We start from the raw sequence: 17,744 nt of genomic DNA, 5'->3' as shown, positions 1-17,744 counted from the left end.
TCCACATACCTATGACCCAGCCCCAATAACCATTAACTCATAGCCAATCCTGTCACATTCACTCCCACCCTCTATAAAAGACACAAGTTTAAAGAATAATTATAATACTAATATCATAATTTTAAATATCCAATCTTTTGGAGATACAGATTTGTACCTCTGGTTCCTATGAGATACTGCCACATGGATATCCCCTCAATACTTCAAATTCAACTTACCCAGGCTGGGGATACAGCTCAGTTGGTAGAGTGTTTGTATCGCATGCACAAGGCTCTGGATTCAATCCCCAGCACACCCCCCCAAAAAAAAACAAAAAACAAAAAACAGCAACTTGTCCAAAGCTGAACTCACCACCTTCTCAGAACCTAATTGTTCTTTCTTCCCTTGTGGACCCTGTCTTGGTGCTGGTCACCACTGGTCACCACTGGTCACCAGTCCCTGAGGCCAGAACCTTGGAGTGGGCTTTGGCTCCTCATTCTCCTCACAGCCAGTCAGCCAGCCACCTCCTAAAAATCTCTAGTTCCTCTCCTCTGCATCTCCCCTGCCACTTTTATCAGGCTCTCAGCAAGTCATTGCTTTTGGGCATTAGCTTTCTAACTGGTCTACTTATTGAGTCTTTAACCTTCTAATCTGTGAATACAATTGACAATTTTTTTTTTTTTTTTTTTTTTTTTTTTGTACAAGGGGTTGAACTCAAGGGCATTCAACCACTTAGCTAAATCCCCAGCCCTATTTAAAAAAACAAAAAAAACAAAAAAAAAACTTTACTTTTATTCATTTTTATGGGGTGCTGAGGATCAACCCAGTGCCTCATACATGCTAGGCAACCACTCTACCACTGAGCCACAAACCCAGCTCCCTCTAGTCCTATTTTGTATTTTAATTAGAGACAGAGTCTCACTGGGTTGCTTAGCATGCCTCGCTGTTGCTGAGGCTGACTTGAACTCATGACCCTCCTGGCTCAGCCTCCTGAGCTGCTGGGATTACAGGCATGTGCTATTTATTTTCAATTATTTTTAGGCTTCCAATTATTTTTATTGTGGTAAAATATATAAAAAACTTATCATTTTAGTCATTTTATTTTTAAAAATATTTTTAGGTGCAGATGGACACTGTACTTTTATTTTTATTTAATTTATGTGGTGCTGAGAATTAAACACAGTGCCTCACACATGCCAGGCATTACTTTACCACTGAACTACAACCCCAGTCCTTTTTAGCCATTTTAAAGTGTCCAGTTCAATGGCATTTAAGTACTTCTACATTATTACAAAACTACCACCACCATCCATCTTCAGATTTTTTCATCCTCCGTAATAGAAACTCAATACCCATTAAACAGTTACTGTCTATTTCTCCTTCCCTCAGTTCCTGGTAACCTCTATCTACTTTCTGTATCTGTAAATTTAACTGCTTTAGATACCCCATATAAGTGGAATGATAGTATTTACCTTTTGTGACTGGTTTATTTCATTTAGCATAAAGTCTTCAAGGTTCAATTGTGTTGTAGCACGTATCAATATTGTTCTCCTTTTTAAAGCTGAATAATAATGCCATTATCCTTTGTACAGATCACATTTTGTTTATCCATTTCTCTGTAGCTGGACACTTCAGTTTCTTCTACCTTTTGACAATTGTGAATGTTGCTTATATCAACGAGAGTGTATGTACATCACTTGGAGATCCTGCTTTCAGTTATTTTTTGGTATATACTCAGAGGCAGAATTGCTGGATCATATGATAATACTTTTTTTTTTTGTGTGTGTGTGTGAGAGAGAGAGAGAGATATTGGGGATTGAACCCAGAGGTGCTCTACCATTGAGCTACATCCCCATCCCTTTCATTTTCTATTTTGAGACAGGGTCTCACTAAATTGTTCAGGTTGGTCTTGAACTTGGAATCCTCCCTCAGCCTCTCAAATCACTGGGATTACAGGTGCTAGCCAACGTGCCTAGCAAAAGTTTTAAATTTCGATATAGTACAATTTCTCTCTTTCTCTCTCTTTTTTTTTTTTTCCTATTCTTGCCTGTGCTTTTGGTGTTGTATTATCTAGTAATCTTTTCACTACACAACTGTGTACATAGCTGATCCTTTCATAATGCTTCTATGGTTTCCTGTTTCAAACTCCTTAGCTGTAATGATCTGGTCTCCATCCTTCAGGCTTCTCTCTGACAACTCCATTCACCCAGATATACCTGTCAGATCATTCTGAATTACTATGCACCTCTGAGCATTTTCCATGCTCTCTGACATCACCATGCCTTTATGGTTGCTTTGCACTAAATTAATCTCTACCCGTCTTTTAGGAGGTCCTTCAAGTGTTTCTTCTGGGAAGGCTTCTTTGACTTTTCCCAGTCAGGTGCCTTTTTGGCTTTGCACAACAACCTCTGCTTAATCCTTTGCTGGATTCTACTATAACACTCTAAGACTGTGCTTTATTTTACTTTTTGAGATGGGGGTCTCAGGTTGCCCAGGACAGTCTCAAACTACCAAACTCAAAGTGATCCTTCCACCTCCGCCTCATGAACAGTGTGCTACCCACAACCACTGCGCCCCACTCCAAACTAGGTGAGGTTTTTTTTTGGGTTTTGTTTTATTTTTGTTTTTGTATTTTAATTCTGGGGCTCTAACCCAGGGCCTCCTGTGTACACCTCCAACCCTCCAGACTGGTTTTTTTTGTTGTTGTTTTTTTTCCAGACTGGGTTTTAATGGTTGGCCCACCTACTTCTTGTCCCTCCCACTAGACTCTAAATTCCTTCAGAGCAAGTGTGCTCTCCCTATCTTGTCATCTCTATGCTGCTCAAACTTGGCTGAACAGTTGAAATGGATTCTCTATTTAGTTGCTTTGACCTTGAGCCGACTAGTTAAACTCCCTGGTGGCCTTAGTTTTCTCACTGGGTTATCGTGAAGATTATTGAGATTGTTTGTAAGGTGCTTAGTGTTTACTCTGACCCAGAGTAAATGTTTAACAAAAACTAGCCATTGTCATCACTTGTTGAATTGAGATCTCAGACTCTTCTGAGTTGCATGATTTGGACAAAATTCTTAAACTCCATGCTTCAGTTTTTCCTTCTAAAATGAGGTGTTAGACTTGGATCATCTGTAGCAATGACTCTCATACTGGGCTGCATTTTGTAATCATCTGGAAAGCTTTAAAAATACTGATGTTGAGGGGATATAGGGGTAGTTCAGTGGTAGAGCACATACTCAGCATGTACAGGGCTCTAGTATTGATCCCAAAGCCACACAAAATAAATTTAAAAACTTATGTTTGGGCCCCTCCTTCAGGGATGGTGATAATTGGTGTAAAGTACAGCCTGGGCATGGATATTTTTTAAAAGCTCCCTGGTGGTTCTAATGTTCAGTCAGAATTGAAAACCACCAATCTAAAGTTTCTTCCTGATCTAAGATGCTAGAAAGTTGAGCTGCCAGGATTCCCTGGAGGCAGGAGCATGGAAGGTCTCCAGGCATTCTTCTGCTATCACCCTTTGTTAGTTCAGCAGGAAGCATTGCTGAACAGGCTCACTAAGCTGGAATTCCAAGGGTATTTGTGGATTCCAAAGTGTTTAAATTTAGCAGCTTACTTCAACCAGGACAAACCTAGGGAACCAGAGGTCCAAGAAAGAGAAAACAGAGACTTTTCTCTACCTCTACTGTTCCCAGGCCTGGTAGCCTAGATGTCCTGGAGTGTTGTGCTATGGAGTTCTTATCAGGTTGAAGGAAAAGGTGGAGGAAAAGGTCCATGTATAAATTTGGTAGGGCACTTGGGATCCTAACTAGAAGGGTTGGGGACTGAGAGTTGCAAATACTCATTCCTTTTTCAGGACAGTGTTTTACAACCATATTCACAGCCATTACTTATTTGATTTCCCAAACAATCTCAAGAAATGTGGAGTGAATATTACTGCCTCCAATTTGTAGATGAAAATGCCACATCCCTGAATGGCTAAGAGCCTTAACAAAAATTATAGTTTTTGCCTCTCAACATGAGAGGCCCTGTATCCATCCTGATCCCTGTTTGAGTGGGAAAACTCTGTATACTTAAGTAGCTCAGAGTCCTTCTTGACTTGGAATTAAGTTTCTAAATGGTCCCATCAAATGCTACATGAACCAACAAAAACATCTCTTCCCAACCCACCGTGGTCTGTCTACTTCTGAGCATAGTATCTCTTACTCTTTGGGATCATTAACGAATACCTTCCATGTTACAAACTTGGGTGCTCAGTACCGGCTTTGAAGCTTGGTCATTCAGGAAGGTGTTAAGTGAGTACATCAAGTGTGTCCAGGAACACTGAATGGTTAGGTAGAACAGTGTTGACCAAATGCTGGGTCACACACAGGGATTGGCCATTGGCCACTGGCTCAAGATGAAGCAGAAAAAGGTAAAGGAGTAGTGATTTTTTTTTTTTTTTTTTTTTTTTTTTTTTACTAAGCCTAATGTAATTAATTTAAAGCCCTATTATTCTAAGATTACATCTTTCCTACTTTTTTGGTATTAAAATTACTTTTCATGAAATAATGATAGTAGACAGCAGTTCATTTTGATGTTCTGACTGGCAGAGCTAAAAGATGGCTACTCTATGCAAATCCCCCAGTTGCTTAGCAGTCACTGATCCAAGAAATCCTGAGTCTGGAATCCCTCATCACATTCTAGGGCCAGGAGCAGGGTCATGTGATTCTAGGATTCTCACTTTGAGAAGTCACAGAATGAGCTTCACCCTGAGAGCAGTGATAGAAGGTCAAACAGTGAAAGAATCAAACCCCAGAGTTGGGTTTATCTGCCTATAAGTTCATGTAGAAAGAAAAGAGCCATTTTTATTTTGGTTTTATTAAATGAATATTTATTATTATCTTCACTTCCATTTTGAAGATGAGGAAACTAAGACATGAGGGTGTTAAGAAACTTGTCCAAGGTCACAGCTAGTTAGCTGCACAGCCAGGCGTTGAAGCCAGTGGCTTTGGCTCTGGAATCCATGCTCTTAATCCCCACCCGACACAGCCTGGTTAAAAGGCAATTTAAAACTTTGGTGGCATGTAATGATCTATTTTCAGCCTCTGATTCCACAGACAGAAAGTGCCTGTGGACTAAACTGCCTGATCTATGTTGAGCTGCTTGTCAATGATCCCTTTTTGAGGTGTTTCCACAACACCACTGAGAAAATAAGAGCAAGTAGACAACCCTTTGACAGAGTCTTGAAAGACAATAGTAGCAAAAACAATGAAACTTCGGATAAGATTAGAGCCCTGGGGGCTTAGAACCTGAGAGGTCCTCTAGAGCTCACGTTGGTGGGTTTGTTTTTGCTTGTTTTTTTGGCACAGGAGTTGAACCCCAGGGGCACTTTCCCACTAAGCTATATCCTCAGTTCTTTTTATTTTTTATTTTGAGACAGGATCTTGCTAAATTGCTTAGGAACTTGCTAAATTGCTGAGGCCTTGAATTTGCAATCTTCCAGCCTCAACCTCTCAAATCGCTGGGATTACAGGTGTGTGCCACCATGCCTGGCCTAAACTGGTAGTTTTAAAAAGCATTTTTTAAAGCAACCAAACTCCTTTTTTCAAATATAGGTCTATAGGCAGTTAATTATATACATATTCATACATGTAACACATATATATGCATATACATATATGCATACACTCTATGTGGAACTCTTTCATAACAGATTAAAGTGGAGGTGTGGGGTTGAAGCAAAAGGAGAGTTGGCCCTCCTTTCATCCCTCATGCAGTATTGGGACCCAAGAGCTTTGATGAACAAAGTTTGAAAATCCTTGGTCCAGGCTGGGTTTTCTTGAAGCATGTCCTGCAAAAATAGTCTCAGAAGATGCAGGGGAAAAAAAAAAAAAAAGTTTCATGTTCAAATACATTTGGGAACCCCTGGATGTGCTAACTTAGTTTTAAGAATTACAATCAGTTGTTAGTATGCTAAAGGCTCTGAGAAGTTCTGAAATGTGAAGTATTCATTTTTAATCCACAGTTTCCCTTAAAAAAAAAAAAAAAAGATCGGGCTGGGGGTATAGCTCAGTTGGTAGAATGCTTGCCTTGCAAGCACAAGGCCCTGGGTTCAAATCCCAGTACCGCAAAAAAAAAAAAAAAAAAAAAAAAAAAATTGATGAATTGGGTTACAGTCAATGAAATACTATAGAGCAATGAAATTAAACAGTTGCTAAACATATGTTAGGTGGAAGACACCAGACACAAAGGCATGCATATTATATAAGTCCATTTACATAAAGTTCAAAAACAGGCAAAAAATGCATCTTTGGAATTGAAAGTCAGAGGAGTAATTATTCACTGGGAGTTGAAGTAGTGTGTGGGAGGAGGATGAAGCAAGTTTTGAAGTTTCTGGTTTTATTTTATATCTTGATTTGGGTGGTAGTTATATATGTGTGCTCACTTTGTGAAAATGACTTGTGTATTTTTCTGTATATATGCAGATTGGTATACACATATATATTTATTTTTATAAAATTCCTCCCTTTTTTTTTCCTGACAGCACTGGATGTTGAACCCAGGGCCTTGTGCATGCTAGGAAAGCACTCTTCCTACTGAGCTACATACCCAGCTCTATTATCCTTCATTTAAAAGAAGAGGATGCTAGGTGTGGTGGTGCATGCCCGTAATTCCAGTGATTTGGGAGGTTGAGGCAGGAGGATTGCAAATTTAAAGCCAGACTCAGCAATTTAGTGAGGCTCTGTCTCAAAATAAAAAATAAATAGGGCTGGGGATGTGGCTCAGGTTAAGTACGCTTGGGTTTAATTTCTGGTACCAAAATATAAAAGAGGAAAACAAAACATTGAATAGGCCGAAAAATGTACATGAATTTTGTTTATTCAGATATAATCCTTTTTTTTCTTTTAAATCCTGCAGATTTTCTGGACCAATTTGCCTGGTTAAAAGATAACACTTTTGGAAAGCTTAAAGAGCGACAGATTTCTTCTGAACCATCACTAGAGAAAGGGGAATATGGAACCAGGCAAGGACACCCTCATTTGTTGATCCCTTTAGTTCTGTGTCTGTTACTGGCCTTCTTTCCTAATGCCCTGTGTATTTATTTTCCTATTGCTGCTACAACTAATGATCACAAAGTAGTGGCTTAACCAGGACAACTTTATTATGTTATAGTTCTGGAGGGCAGAAGTCTGAAATAGGTTTCAGTGGCAGGGCTGTGTTCCTTCTGGAAGCTCTGGGGAAGAAGTAGTTTTCTTGCTTTTTCCAGCTTATAGAGGTAGCCTACATTTCTTGGCTCCTGGTCCCCTTCCATCCTCACAGCCAGCATTGGTTGGTCAAATCTTTCTCACCCAGTATCACTCTATATCCCTCTGACACTGACTTGTCCCTCCATCTTCCTTATTTAAGGATATTTGTGATTACATTGGACCCCCTTGGAAAATTCAGGCTACTCTCCCTATTTAAGATCATCAGATTAACATAGTTAATTTCTTCTGCTGCCTTAATTCTCTTTTGCTGTGTAACATAGTCACAATTATTCCCCTTCCCATTCCTGCTAAGTTAGTAGATACAGATCCTGGCACTTAACCTATTCTCTTTCTTCCTCCCTTCCTCCCTCTTTCTTTTTTGCTTTGATACTGGGGATTGAACTCAAGGGCACTTTACCACTGAGCTATATCCCCAGCCCTTTTTATTTTGTGAGACTGGGTCTCCATAAATTGCTTAGGGCCTAAATTGCTGACGCTGGTCTTGAACCTGTGATCCTCCTGCATCAGCCTCCCAAGCCACTGGGATTATAGGCGGGCACCATTGTGCTCAGCAACCCTCTTTCTCATTAGCTTGGATTCTTTCAGATGGTTAGCATCTGAACCAAAGAATTAGTTGAGAAGAACTCGTTTGGGTTTGGTGAAAATGAAAGTAATAAACTCAACCACTGGTCACTCACATGAGGTGGGACTTATTTACTTTTACCCTTGTAAAGGCAGGGGTGCTATAGGAGTCATGTAAGGGAGGACCCCCATCTTGTGGTGGGCTTTGGAAAATTATCTGAATCTTGACATTTATTGGAATTGTTCACGCCAATGAAATGCAGGCTTGTGGGGCTAGCATCTGACATCTGAAATGGAGTTAAAAAGTGGTGGGGGGGCGAGGATTAACAGATGGTCGATCTGAAGATGTGGGGCCATAGGGATTTATAATCCCTGATCCTGCAGCCATGAATCAATTTCTTTGGGTTAGTTGAATAATTTTTGCAGCACTCAGGAAATTGTTCAAAATGGCCCCTTGTGTTAGCAAACAAGCAAGAAGCTTGCAAAGTCAGTAGTGGCCTGGGCAGCAGGCATCAGAGGCTGGCTGATTGGCTGGTACCATGGCAACATTGATTGCTGTCACAAGCAGGCATGAGGTAGACAGTTAGCATTGTCAGAGAACACATGGACCACTTGCATCAGAATTACCTGGGAATTTGTTTAAATCTGGAATTCCCAGGACACATGGCCAGGAATTCATAATTGGTAGGACTGGGCTAGGGTCTGGAATCTACTTTTTAGAAAATTCCCCAGGCAACCCTATGCCAGGTAAAGTTTGAGAACCACTGCTGAAGAAAATGGTGTGTTTCTTAAAAATTCCTTTATAAACCCCTTCTTACCTCTTTGGTCTGGAACCAGAGTCATTTTCTTGTGTGCTAAGACCTAATCTTAAAAAGACAAAGCTTATGTTCTGCCTTAAGCAGAACATAATAACAATACCCATAATAACAAATACCCAAGTTGTTCTGAGTGCTAAGGGTTTAAGTAGGCTTTTCAAGATTTCTGCAAAAGGGGTGTAGCTTAGTGGCAGAGTGCTTGCATAGCATGCAGGAGGCCCTAGATTTGATCCCTAGTACCCTGCCACCCTACCCCAAATTCTGCAAGCATGGAACTTTTTTCCAAGAACTATCAATTAGTTTGAAGAGAAGGACTTAACATTCCGGGTGGAGAAGAGCAAAGAAACTTGAAGCCATCTTACAAGCAGGAGGGGAACACCCATGGCAGAGGTGAAGCCTGGCCCAGAATGGCTGTGTTGATTACTTAAATGATTAAGATTCTTCCACACCTGTGAACTTCCTCCTGGTTTAAGCCTGTTTTAACTGAGTTTCCTGTTACTTGTGACCAAACATTTCCTAATGTCTGTGGTCACTGGTTTGTTTTGCACTCTCTTGGTTTATGCAATTTACATGTAAAATGTAAAAAAGTAAAAAGCAGAGAGAAAACTTGTTTTGGGGTTGAAAGAGTCAATGGTCTGTGGGATAAAGCTGTTATGAGCAAGCTGGTCTTCCTCCTGTATTTTCACGCCTTTCAGTTCCCATGAGTGTCCACATCCAGAAAACAAATTCATTAAATTAGCTTTTATTTGCATTTCTTGTCTCAAAAATAATTGTTTAGCTTCCTCTTAGGGAGAAAATTATTTATTGAGGTCATGTGCAATGCCAAGATGGGAAAATTAAATCAATTAGGGAGTGCTGCTTTCACTGACTAATAGTAGAAAGTCTAGACCTACCCATACTAATCATAGAATTGTCTTTTTTTTTTTTTTAATTTGGTACTGGGAATTGAACAAAGGGGTGTGTCACCCCTGAGGCACATCCCAGTCCTTTTTATTTTTCTTATATAATATCTTTTTTTTTTTTTTTTTTTTTTTTTTTTTGGGTACTGGGGATCGAACCCAGGGCCTTGTGCTTATAAGGCAAGCACTCTACCTACTGAGCTATCTCCCCAGCCCCTAATATCTTTATTTATTTATTTTTAATGTGTTGAGGATCAAACCCAGTGCCTCACATGTGCTAGGCAAGCACTCTACCACTGAACTACAGCCTCAGCCCTTTATTTTTTATTTTGAGACAGGGTCTTGCTAAATTGCTCAGGGCCTCACTAAATTGCTGAAGCTGGCTTTAAACTTGCAATCCTCCTGCCTCTGCATCCAGAGCAGCTGGGATTACATGGTGTAGAATTGGCTTTCTGAATTCACAAGTAATGCTCTTTCTCATTCTGGTATTTGTATGCTTCAGACTTTAGTATTGGTATGGGTGCTGCTTAACCTAAATGGGTGCAATACCCAGGCAGGCTGAGCTCTTATAGAGGAAGGCTGTTGGTTCTGGCTGTGCAGTAAAAAGGTGTTCTGCTTTAAGTTCAACAACTATTCATTTATTTATGGTACTAGGGATTGAACCCAAACATGCTCAACCATTGAACTACATTCCCAGTCCTTTTTATTTTTTATTTTGAGACAAAGTCTTGATAATCGTTGAGTGTCTCCCTAAATTGCTGAGGCTGGCCTTGAATTTGTGATCTTCCTGCCTCAGCCTCCAGAGGTACTGGGATTATAGGCATGTGCCACTGCACCTGGTTTACTTATCACTTATTTAGATGGATATTTAGAGGCTAAGGCTGAACAGATGGTGATATATCAGTTCTCCCTAGAAACAAATTGTACTATTTTCTCACTCAGGTCCCTGCTTCAAGAGATGACTGATGACTTCACGGGATAGAGACAGGAATGTAAGAATGAGAGCCCCGGTTTGCTTTCCTATTTTTTAAAAATAATTTAAGTACAGTATTGTGCTGGGGGGGTAGCTCAGTGGTAGAACACTTGCCTACCATATATGAGACTCTGGGTTTGATCCCCTGTACTGCAAAGAACAAAGAGTATAGTACTGTAAAAGGCATTAAAATAAAATCTGCTCCCAAGTCCATCCTGCATTCATTTAGTTATTAATTGCTTTAAAAATATACATGGAATTCTCAATGTTCAAGACCCTGGCTATGAGTTGTACCCCTGTCAGTGGACAAGATGGACATTGTCCCTGCACTCCTAGAATTTACAGCTGGGATTGAGAAGAGAGATATTAGAAGGAATATGTGAAAGACATATCACACAAATTCTTATTTCATTGCAACTGTTTTAAGTTAGGGGAGGAAAAGGATGGCATAGGCAATATTAAAAAAAAAGTAATGGGCAGGGGAAGATTTCTGTGACATTGGGTGTGGAATTAGGGAAGGCTTCTCTGAGTAACATTTGAGTTCAGGGCTTCAAGATGAACAGGAGCGAAACATGTGAAAAGAGCTTTTCAGATTGAACCCAGGGCTTTGTACTTGCAGGCAAGCACTCTACCAACTGAGCTATCTTCCCAGCCCTTGATTCATTTTTTGAAAGTTAAAAAAAATTCTTTTTAGTAAAATATATATAACAAAATTTTCCAGTTTAACCATTTTAAAGTTATGATTCCGTGGTACTAATTACATTCACAATGTTGTGCAACCACCACCACTATTTCCAAAATGTTTTCGTCATTTTGAACAATTTCGTCATTCTGAACAATTAAGCAATAACTCCCCATGCTTCTCTACCCTTGGGTCCTGGTAACCTCTAATCTACTTTTTGTGTCTATGAATTTGCCTATTCTAGCTATTTCATGTAAGTGGAATCATACAATATTAGTCCTTTTGTGTCTACTTTTTTTCACTTTGTGTAATGTTTTCATGGTCCAACCAAGTGTCAAAATGTATTCCTTTTTATCATCCAAAATGTAGCATATATCAGAATTTCATTCCTTTTATAGTTGAAAAATCTTCCATATCTGGGGCTGGGAATATAGCTCTCGCCTAGGAAAAACAAAAGGACAAATCTGAACTGAGTCTGATCCTTGCCACTCCTCTGCTGTGCCCCCTTGAGTTACTCTCCCTTGCGTTTATGGCAAGGTGTTGGCTCATTAACATGGACTGCAGCACATGCCAGGTGTGGCCCTGCCTTCACTGGGACTGATCTTTGCCTCTTTTCGCCTTCTCTCTCTGATCATTCCTCAAACACACAGGTCTCTCCCCTGTTTTAGGGCCTTTGAATTCACTCCTCTAAATAAGCCCTCTTCTCACTTTTTTACTTAGTCCTACTCATCCATCTGGTCTCAGTTGATATAACAGTTCTTTAGGGCAATGTTTCCTGACCTTTTTACCCCCAACTCTAGCCCCTATTTTTTTTTATTGTAGCATCTTCTACTTTTTTGTATAGCACTTACCAAATAATTACTGGTCTGTATAAAGTTAACCTTCCAAGTAGTCAGCTAACCCCAAGAGGCCAGAATCTCATATCTGTGTTGTTCAGTGTTAGGCACAGAGCCAGCCGAACTCAATGCATATTTTTAAAGAGAATTTCTGCCAAGCAGCAGAAAAGCTGCTAAGTGACCTGTGAATGGGGTGTGTATTCTGGATGACTCAGAGTTTACAGTAGTTTGAGTAAAACAGTGTTCATCAGATGGATAGGACAGCCATGTGGGTACATGGACAGGAAATTCGGTGAGAGGCCATCCAAGGCCACAGTGAAGTAGTTTCTTTCATCAAGCAGTGCCTAGGCCCTTCAGGAATGCCCGGTTAGAGACCCTAAGCAGATCTCCCATGATTTCTCAGCCTCCTAGCCTTCTGTTGGAAGAGTGTTTCAGAAATTGGCATGGCTTGTCTTATCTCAGAAAGTCATGAGAACAAATGTCTTGACTTTTTGCTTTTTTTTTTTTTGCATTGAAAGAATTTTTAGTTACAATAGCAATACATGGTTAAATTTATCTTCTACAATGTTAAAACTAAAGCAGATACTCCCAATTCTGGTCCTTTACCTCTATCCTTAGGGTTAACCTCTGGTATGTGTTTGGCATGTAGCTTTACAGATGTTTCTTTTGTTGTTGTTGTTGTTGTTGTTGTTGTTGTTGTTTTGGTACAGGGGATTGAACCCAATGGTGCTTAACCACTGAGCCACATCCCCAGCCCTTTTTTTGTATTGTATTTAGAGACAGTCTCGCTGAGTTGCTTAGGATGGCTTTGAACTCACAATCCTCCTGAATCAGCTTCACTCGCCACTGGGGTTACAGGTGTGTGCTGACTGCACCCTGCCAGATCTGTTTTAAAAAATCTTATAAACCTAATGTGATGATAGGAAATAATAGTAATATTTATGTCCGCATTTCGATTTCAGTTTTTGCTTTTGAAATAATTTTGGATTTACAGAAGAGTTGCAAGAAAGTTTCAGCATACCTTGCACGCAGCCTCTCCTAACGTTAACAACTTACGTAATTCGCGGCTCAATGACAGAAGCTGAGAAGTTAACATTGCTACAATACTATTAACTAAGCTAAACTAGACTATTCCAACTTTAACAGTTTTCTCACTAATGTTCTTTTTCTGTTCCAGGATCCCAGGATACCATATTGCATTTAGTTGTCAGGTCTCCTTCATCTCTTCATATTAGTTAGTAGGAAGAATCCAAGACAGTTTCTTAGTCTTTCCTTGATTTTCACAACCTTGACACTTTTGAAGATTATAGGTCAGGTATTTTGTAGAATATTTTGTCAATTTGGATTTGTCTGATTTTTTTTCTTTCTTTCTTTTTTAAATTATACCTCATGTAGGATTTACTTCAAGTATGCAATATAGATGTTTTGGGGCTGGGGAGAGAGCTCAGTTGGTGGAGTGCATGCCTTGCAAACACAAGGCCCTGAGGTCAAATCCCCAGCACCTCAAAAAAAAAAAAAAAAAAAAAAAAAGAAAGAAAAAAAAATCTCAATATAGATGTTTTAGGTAATTTTAGGTAATTGTTTTTTTTTTTTTTTTTTTTTTTTTTGGTGGTGCTGGGGATTGAACCCAGGACCTTGTGCTTGCGAGGCAAGCACTCTACCACTGAGTTATCTCCCCAGCCCTCATAATTGTTTTTTGACACTGGGTATTGAATCCTGGGGCGCTTAACCACTGAGCTGCATCCCCAGCCCTTTTTATGTTTTATTTTGACACAAGGTTTCACTAAGTTGCTTAGGATCTCGCTAAATTGCTGAGGCTGGCTTTGAACTCAACCTCCTGAGCCTCTGTTTTTTATGTCAGTTTTTATTGGTGCATTATAATTATACACAATAGTGGCCTTCATTGTTACATATGCATGCATGTCACATAATTTGGTCAATTTCAATTGTTTGATAGTTTTTTCTTTTTTTTATTAAAATCTTTATTTTTACAGACTGCATTTTGATTCATTGTACACAAATGGAGTACAACTTTTCATTTCCATGGTTGTACATGATGTAGATTCACACCATTCATGTAATCATACATAAACGTAGGGTAATACTGGCTGTTTCATTCTACTGTCTTTTTGTCCTCCACCCCCTTCCATCCCATTTTCCTCTACACCATCCAAAGTTCCTTCATTATTCTGATAGTTTTTTCTTGATAAGCCTGAAAATTTATATTTGGGGGAAGGATTTAAAAAATATAATTATATTATATGCCATATGTAGCAATACTATATGTATTCTGTAACTTGCTATTTTCATTCATAATATAAAATTGAAATTTTCTTTGTTGATACATATAGATTGAGGTCAATTAAGTTCTCTACAGAATTCCATTATATGAGTATTCTCCATTTCATTTAGCCATTCTGCTGTTGGTGGGCACTGAGAATGATTTCCAAATTTTCTTCCTTGATTGTCCTGTACACATCTCTATGTGCACATGGAATTATGGTAGATAACCAGTGGTAGGTAGCATTGCTGACTTAGCAGGTATTCCATTGCCCTCTGAAGTGGCTGTGCCAGTTTATATGCTTTGATGTTACAAAGTTTGAAAATTGTTGCCAGTCTCAATTTTATTTATAATTTCTATGATTATTAGTGAGATTGAGCATCTTTTTGTGTGTGTGTGTGTGTGTTTTTGGCAGTTCATATTTCCTTTTCTGTGAACTATTAATATACTTGACTCACTTTTCTGCTGTTTTTTTTTTTTTTTTTTTTTTTTTCTTATATTCCAGACACAAAGGGTTTGTCTGTTTTATGTACTGCAAATGTTTTCTGCTGGTCTGTTATCTTTTAATTTTGTTTCCAATTTTTCAATTTATTTCATCTCTTTTTTTTGTGTGTGTGTGTGCTAGGGATTCAAGCTAGGGCCTCACACATGCTAGGCAAGTGCCCTACTCATCTCTCTGATTTTTTTTTTTAATTTTTAATTTTTTTTTTTCTGAAAATTTTCAGGAACAGAGTTCTTGATTATAAAAATAACACAGTGTAAAAGATTAATGGAAAAGTGTAAAGAAGAAAACATCTCAAGTCTTTTTTTTTTTTTTTTTTATACCACGGATTAAACCCAGGGGCATTTAACCATTAAGCCACATTCCCAGCTTTTTTTTTTTTTTCCGGTTGTTGATGGACCTTCATTTTATTTATCTATATGTGGTGCTGAGAATCAAACCCAGTGCCTCACAAATGCTAGGCAAGCACCCCACCACTGAGCCACAACCCCAGCCCCCTCCTAGCCTTTTTAAAACATTTTTAAAATTTTGAGACAGGATCTTTCCAAGTTGCTTAGGGCCTCTCTAAGTTTCGGTGGCTGCTTTGAACTTGTGATCTCTTGCCTCAACCTCCTGAGCTGCTGGGGTTACAGGTGTGCACTACTGTGCCAGCTCAAGTCTTGTCACTGTGAGAAAACCATTGTTAAAATATCCTGCTGCATATTTTCTTCTAGTCTTTTGTGTGTGTTCACTTTTTTTTATAGTTGCAATCATACTCCATATGTGTGTGTGCATGAGCAAATTCAATCAGTACCAGTCTTTTTTAAAAAAAATTTTAGTTGTATATGGGCACAATATCTTTTTAAGTGTTTTTTTAATTATTATTTTTTGTGGTGCTGGGGATTGAACCCAGGGCCTTGAGCATATGAGGCAAGCACTCTACCAACTGAGCTACATCCCCAGCCCCTGTGCTTATTTTTATGTGGCGCTGTGGTAGAACCCAGTGCCTCACACATGTGAGGCAAGTGCTTTACCACTGAGCTACAGACCCAGTCCAGTACCACCAGTCTTTAGACACAAACCCTGGCCTTTTAAAAAGACTTTTAAACTTGGTTTAAAGATGGTGTTAAGCTAACTTCCATCTTCCCCATTCCCTTTTCTCCCATATCCTGAAAAATCTAGTAGGCAAGAGGCCAAAAGTCCCTGACCTGAACTGAATGAAGTTGGCTCAGAAACAAGGAGGAGATAGAAATGCTGGAGTAAAGTACTTATTAGAAAGACTTGCAGGGGCTGGGGATATAGCTCAGTTGGTAGAGTGCTTGCCTTGGGTTCAATCCCCAGCACTGCAAAAAAAAAAAAAAAAAAGACTTGGAAGGCTGGGTGTAGTGATGCATGCCTGTAATCTCAGCAACCTGGGTTCAAACCCCAGCACCGCAAAAAAAAAAAAAAAAAAAAAAAAAAAAGAAAAGAAAGATTTGGAAGGTTGGGTGTAGTGATGCATGCCTGTAATCTCAGCTACTCTGGGTGTAGTGATGCATGCCTGTAATCTCAGCTACTCAGGAGCCTGAGGCAGGGGAAGTGAAAGTTTGAGGCCAGTCTGGGAACTTATCAAGACCCCGTCTCAAAATAAAATATAAAAACGGTAAGCACAAGGCCCTGAGTTCGATCCCCAGCACCCAAAAAAAAAAAAAAAAAAAAAAAAGGGCTGGGAGTGTAACTCAGTGGTAAAACATCCCTGGGTTCAATTCCCAGTACCAAAACAACAACAACAACAACAAAATACTTGGAAGTTTAAGTTGACTGAAAGTTATTTTTCCCCATATTCTATGTTGGTGCATTATAATTACACATAATGATGGATATGTTGTTATATATTCATATATGCAGGTGATGTTACAAATTAATTTGGTCAATATCATTCTCCAGTTTTTCTCCTAATAAGAGTCGATAGTGTGAATGCCAAGAACTGTTTTTTCTTCTCTGTTTTTTAGACAGGGTCTTACTATGTTGGCAGGCTGGTCTCAAATTTCTGGGCTTAAGCAATCCTCCTGCATCAGTCTCCCAAGTAGCTGGGACTACAGGCTAAGGCCACCAGGTGCCATGCTTTATTGCATGAATTCAAGTCAGTAAGTCCTACAAGGAGGAAGTTATAGTCTGCTTTGTTCTGATGGCACCACAAACACTGTCAGTCTTCGGTGACACAGCCTAAAGAAGTCACAAATTGACCAGGTGCATGAGGAGAAGGAGAAAGAGACCCTCAGGATCAGGGCAAAGGAGGAAGAATGAAAGGAGTGGGAGATACTTTTCTCATAGAAGAGAAGACCAGGGCTGGGGTTATAGCTGTTAGTATAGTGCTTGCCTTGTGTGCACAAGGCCCTGCATTCAATCCTCAGCACCACCAAAAAAAGAAGTGAAGACCTTGGACACAAAGTCCAAGAGAAACACTAGTCACAATTGCCCGAATTAAAGGACTGCAGTGTTCTGAAAGGGGTCTTCTTGCCTGTGGCAAGGCGGTGGTGCTGGGATGTCAATATATAACAACTACCATTTATTGAATGCTTTCTATGTGCCAGAAGTTTTCACCTATATTATTTAATCCTGTCAATAATGCTAACTATCTCTGCATACAGATGAGGGCACTGGATGTAGTGAGGTATCTTACTCAAGGTCATACAGTTTGTAGGTGGTGAAACTGGGTTTGGATCAGTTCTGATAAATTCCAAAAGCCGGTGTTTTTCAGTCATCAAGGGGATTCAAACGTGCTACAGGGGTATGGACCAGAGGAGCCTTCAGGCTCATTCGAGTAAAAGGTACTGTGACTGGGAAGAAGGACGCTCTTTCCCTCTAAGGGAAAGCCTCGTGGGAGAGGAGGCGAGATGCCCATAGTAGAGAGAGTAGCCAGGGCCCTGCAGAGGGACGGGGATAGAATACCAAGGGATGAGGACCTACAGGAGATAGAAGGGTAGTCAACCTGCGTCACCCCACAGCTGGGCAACAA

General features: G+C 39.7%; 1 non-coding gene across 1 annotated transcript; it reads right to left on the bottom strand.

The window, feature by feature from the left end:
- Nucleotides 1-15,634: 15,634 nt before the first annotated feature.
- Nucleotides 15,635-15,708, bottom strand: Trnam-cau (transfer RNA methionine (anticodon CAU)). The gene has a single exon. It is a non-coding gene; the product is annotated as a tRNA-Met (tRNA).
- Between the last annotated feature and the right edge of the window lie 2,036 nt (nt 15,709-17,744).

This window comes from Sciurus carolinensis, chromosome 5, assembly GCF_902686445.1.
Source record: "Sciurus carolinensis chromosome 5, mSciCar1.2, whole genome shotgun sequence".
In the NCBI taxonomy this organism is placed as follows: domain Eukaryota; kingdom Metazoa; phylum Chordata; class Mammalia; order Rodentia; family Sciuridae; genus Sciurus; species Sciurus carolinensis.
Note: the sequence above shows the minus strand (reverse complement) of the source record. Positions and strands in the feature narration are given on the sequence as shown.